At 30.0% G+C, this 5,734-nt stretch overlaps 1 long non-coding RNA gene across 1 annotated transcript; it reads left to right on the top strand.

The window, feature by feature from the left end:
- The first annotated feature begins 370 nt into the window (after nt 1–370).
- LOC111642666 lies at nt 371–4,208 on the top strand. Its single transcript, XR_002759590.1, has 3 exons — nt 371–542; nt 3,622–3,740; nt 3,999–4,208. It is a non-coding gene; the product is annotated as an uncharacterized LOC111642666 (long non-coding RNA).
- Nucleotides 4,209–5,734: the final 1,526 nt, after the last annotated feature.

Genomic DNA, 5,734 nt, shown 5'->3' with positions numbered 1-5,734 from the left:
TGAAATAGCAATAGAGTGGGCTATAAATTATCAGTTTGTGAGGTCAATCGCTTCTAAAAAACCGAAAAACACACCCCATATGTCATAACACTTCTTTAATCTATAAGTGGAAATTCGTATTATCTTTATCCATGGAAACGAGATACGTAACAAAATTCGTGACCGTCTATAGAAATATTTCTTAAGAGAAAATGGGTTGTAATTTCTTAACGTCACGTCCTATTTACTTTTAAACATCGTAACACAATCGTAAAGATTACAATACCAAGGTAAAGAATAAAGTTTTTCTTTAACGTTTACGTGTCTAAATATGTAAAAGTAAGAGATAAATCACAATAGTTAATATCTATAAACAATTATTTTACGAAACAATAACAATACATAAACAATAGCATCGTTATTAGGCTATTGTCCAAATTTCTAACAAACCATCCTCCTCGTAGACTAAACTTTTGCCCCTGTAAATGTGTATTTCCTGCACGACAACGGAGTTTAAAGGAAAAGCCAGAAGCACTTTCTATTTTCTCTTCGTATAGTTTCAGGTGATTTTATCGCTTCTTTTTGTCCATTTTTTTTTCTTTTCGAATTATTTTTTTAAGCAAAAGTACATAGAAATTAAGTGTAATATTCTGTACATCTTTCATATTTTGTATTAAAGGATGTATTATCTTCGTTATATATTAATAAATGATTCCTTTTTCCAGTTCATTTAATATGATAGAATCACATAAAATCATATAATTTTAAACGAAAGCAACTACTAATTGGCTTTTTTCTTTTCTTTGTAGTTCATTAGCAAGAACGACTCTTCAAAGAGTCGTTCTTGCTAATTCAATTGCGATTCAATTAGTCTTGTTGAGACTAATTGAATCGCAATTGCTAGAGAAATCAAAGTTTTATAATTAACTCATCTAAAAGTATTGTAGCAATTTAATATATATACAATATTTATTGGAAAAATAAATTGAAAGTAATCAAAGTATTTCACTTTCAATTGCTCTTAGATAAAACGAACGGTTAGTCAGTGGCCATAAACTATGGCGATTGTCTTTATAACACGATAGAAATCGCATAAAAAAACATAATTTTTCCTTTAGTATTCGAGATTTTAACATTTAATATAACAAGAATTTAAACGTTCAGTATTAAATATCATTCGATAGAAATGCTCTAGACTTATTCTAAATTGAATACAGAGTTAAAGATTATCAAAATTCTTAGCAATAAATTCTTCTCCTGTTGTTTTGAATGAGTTTAAATGACAAGAATTCACTCTTATTTTATCACCAGAAAATATTTTCGTGGCTCCTTTTAGAAGAAATTGTCACTTCGCTTTAATTTTCCAACGTCCTAAAACTAGAAGAGTGTGTTTTATTTGAATGAAGTTTCCAAACTAGTAATGTTAATTTCTCGGCCAAGGGGTTTAATTTTCTCGTATAAATCGATGTTGTTCGACTTTTAACCCACAGGAGACACGTTCGATTCGTTTAATAATGCAAACCACTACCGACTGCGACGAGTTTTAATTTTGTTCTTCAACCAATAGAAAAACAGAGAAGAGCAATTTTTGTTTTCTTATGATCAATATATTCGAAAATTTTCTACTATTCTCTACGGCATGTACCGTATCATTTGACACTTCCATGATGCGGGTTGATGGCCTGTAACATTATCACAGTCGTACACAATGAGCTAGTTTCATTTCCTTCCATACTACTACAATTTTTTACAAGAAAATAATACACTTTTTTAACTCCCTACTGTATTAGAATCTATCGACTATCCTCAAGTGAATATACAATGCTCTAAAGATGCTCATAGACCAATAGTTTAAGGCATGATATATGATATATATATAACTTTTAAAACTTATCAGTGGTGTAATCTTAGCATAAATCCATCATTTTGTAATGGAGTGATGAAAATTTCATGGTAAGAGTCATCCAAATATAAAATTTAATAGAGAAAAAAGGCTATTATTCTTAATTATAATTGGTTAATTCAGATAGATGCAACCTTATAATATATTTTTATAATATTAAATTAGTAATTCTTCACATTTTTCTCGAAATTTTACTACAAAATCTTATGTAATGTCACTTTATTACGCACAAAAATCGAAGTTGCAACTTATCATAAGAGGATGTACCAAATGCAAACGTTGTACAAGATTTTCCAATCGATAACGTAAGATCTCTAAAACTTACGCTTGGTAATAGCTGGTTGTTTCTAAAGATTTATAAAAGAAAAACTCGGATTTCACGACGTTAGTACTGACTTACCAAGTGCAAACGAGAGAGAAACAAACTTAGAAAGTCTTCTGTCGAGTTGTTAGACGAATAAACCTCCAGAAAACTTCTGATTTTATCAACAATTTGTGATAAAATATCATATGATATATCGCGAATTCCTCTCTCGACGGTGTCAGTTGACAAAAAAATAGGTTATAAATTCTTTTTTTTTTTGAAAAATGACTACCCGTTAGCGGTTCAATAATGTTGTTTACACAAAGAAATCCCCCTTTTTTGGCTACTCTCTTTCTCTAACCTCTTTATTATAATGACAATTAAATTAGATTCGAATTAACTCTTTAAGTGTTCCAATCGCATCCTAATTAAGCATTAACTATAGGTGATTTATTCTTCAGAAATTTATATATGATAAGAATCTAGCAATTTTGGACGTGTTCCATACGAAGCCATTCTAGTGTTAAGCTCACTACACTGTATTGTGTACCAGAAAGCTGAAAATTATTTCTTAGTAAAGTAGTTTAGCTCTCAACTTCGCTATATATCATGCATTAAAAAAAAACTAATCTGCAGCCTTCTGTATAAAATTTTCTACACAAATCCCTTCGTATTTTTGTCTATTTTATTCGCATTTTATCTACTTCATCACCGAAAAAAATTGCAATCTGAATGAATAAACTTGAAAACATTTTAAAATTTTACAGCATACTACGTTATGTACAGTATAGTACACATTTACAAGCGTATAATCTAGCTAAAGATATGAAAATTTTGTAGAATAACATTTAACTTCCAGGTTTTATAGTCGATATAAGTTGCGATTGATGCGTGATCTCTAGTGACAGTCACGACGTATATCTTGGAGAGCATGAGAAGTGGATAACATCAGATATTCTATGATATATTTTACGGAGAGCGAATGCGGAAATGTGATCTAGTCACGATACAAGCTATAAAGATTGTATCTCTCACGGTTTGGTGAACCTAACCCATCTCTAGTATCTTCTTTATTCTAAAGAGAAGAAAAGTGCCTACTAACGAAGTCGTAACTTCCAGTTTGGAGATGAAAATATTATTTATAATCTTAATTAGTTTAAGTAATAATGATAAAACTTAGAAATCTAAAAACACTAGTCAAATTCTCGTAAATTTTGTCTTCATCTTCATCAATTTAACACAGTAAAGGTGAGAGAATATTTCCCTCTCTTCTTACAATCTTCCAGTTATTATAATATTAAAACGATCTTCGGTATAAGATGAGGAAGAGGAAAATCTTTCGTTCTTCTCCATCTTCTGATTTTTAAATTCTTCAAGAATCTTCGATTTTCTCGAGAGAAATAGCTTCGTGTTATATTACTTCTATAAATTTCAGAGACAAACTCGTTCTATACGAGATTTAAGAGGATTTGAGGATGGAAAAGTCCGCTTAATGCAGTGGAAGAATACAACAAAATTCAATTCGAAATGATAAATTAACAGAAGAATGGCAAAGTGAGTTTTCCTTTAATCAATAATATAAAAAAAAGTACGAATATTATTTAATGCAGATAGAGTTGTAGAAGTTTAAAATTTTAATATAAAATGCCATTTTATATTGAATTAATTGTTCGACATCTTTATATTTAAAAAAAATATATCCAACAGAGTGTATTTATCTTATGATAATAACTAAAGTTCTTATTTTAATGATTTAAAAAATGAAATTCCAAAGAGCATTGTAACACTGAGAATATCATCTTTCTTTATTAGTTCCAAGAACGTGATTTGTTTCGTAGAAAGACGATGCCATACGTCATCCTAGGGATTATAAAGGGATGGAAAATGCTGCAGGTTAAACAATGCTGCATCAATTTATTCAGAATTCAATCGGAAATTTCGATCTAGACAGTAATAAATGGAGAATTGTAATTTTAAAAAACCAACCGTATGAATTAAAAGATATAATTTTCATTTATTTATAAGCGATGTTTAATTTATTAAATTATATATATATATACTTGTATCGACATTAGTTAAGATTAAAGCTTTAAGAGTAGCTATTAAAGAGAACATTTATATAGAGATTGAGACCTAAAATCGACCTTTAGGGACAACTTAAATGATTGTTATTGCGAAAGGATAAAGTGTCATTTATACGTAAAGCATTGTTCAGTTTTGAAGATATTTTGTCAGACAAATTATTGCTTCATACATCATAATTACATCGTTCTCTTCTCAATTCCCGTATTCCAACAGCATCAAAAGGAGATCTCTTTCCTAACTTATCTATAAATGATTATGTATTGATTCTTTATGTTTAATTAATTTAATTTCGTGCACTTTAAAGGTAATTTTTTACTTTTCAATTAATTTTTGAGAAATTTTTGTGTTTTCAACAAGTAAATCTGAAAATTTAGTTTGAATTTAAAGTAAAGTTGTCCATATTTTTGAAGCATTTTCCAGTTAAATTATTTAATTTAATACAAAAATAACACATATAAACTGACTCTGATACCTAAAATTTGTACCTAAAATCGCTAAAATCCGGTTAATTTATCCAAAATTGAAAATGGAAGTTCTCTTAAAAGTGAACAATCGTTTAAGATGAAATAACTGATGCGGAAGATTTTACCATTCTCTAATGATTTTTCCTACCTTATTATCAGATGCTACGCTAGATTTTTTTTTATTACTACTTTTTAAAATATTCCTACGTAATTTCTTAATTAGTTTCCAAAGTTGCTTTAGAGTTTTTAAGATTTTAAATACTTCCGCATAATTTTCTTTTGTCTCTTAAGCGCTGAAGACAACTTCTTTTGTCCGTTGAGCTATTTTTATTGCTTTGTTGTGGATTATTTTGGATTATCTTACGCTTTGTTTAGCACATTTCTAAGCTTTTCTATTCTTGTATTAATTTTTAAACAGAGTCGTACATGATTTTAAACTCTTTTTGTATTCTTTTTAAAAAAATCACCCTTCTTGCCCTATAAAAGAGCTCTTTTATCGAATCGATAATCAGTTTACCGGCTGAACCAATTAAAAGTTTTGTAACTGGACGTTTACTAAATAAATTCTACTGCATCCGGGAATAATTATTGTATAATTTTAATACCACGTAACCTCATTACTTCTAGAAAATCATTTCCAAGCGGGCCACATCGAGAGTCGAGACGTCATTATGATTTGGAAAACCGAGAACCGGTTTCAACCGGTTTTATCAATTCAAAAGATGGTCTCACCATCTTCCAAGCGATAATTAGAGAGTAGAGAGTCCGTGGGATAGGATTTCGAGAGGGAGGGAATCGACCCGCACCGAATTAATTATTTTAATCGTCACCCGAAACTGCGAATTCTCCAGTGATGTTTTTCCAAAGAAGCGTAAGGAAATCCGATCCACGTCCGGCGCCGAATCACCATTTTCACAAAATATTCTGAATTTTCTGGAAGAATACGCTTTCGGAAGGGGTTAAAGGTCACGCGGAATTCACCAAAACAAGCGAAAAAAA

The sequence above is a fragment of the Centruroides sculpturatus genome, unplaced genomic scaffold (assembly GCF_000671375.1).
Source record: "Centruroides sculpturatus isolate CEXI.00-Female unplaced genomic scaffold, Cexi_2.0 scaffold18, whole genome shotgun sequence".
Lineage (NCBI taxonomy): Eukaryota > Metazoa > Arthropoda > Arachnida > Scorpiones > Buthidae > Centruroides > Centruroides sculpturatus.
This window is presented reverse-complemented; position numbering and strand designations above follow the sequence as displayed.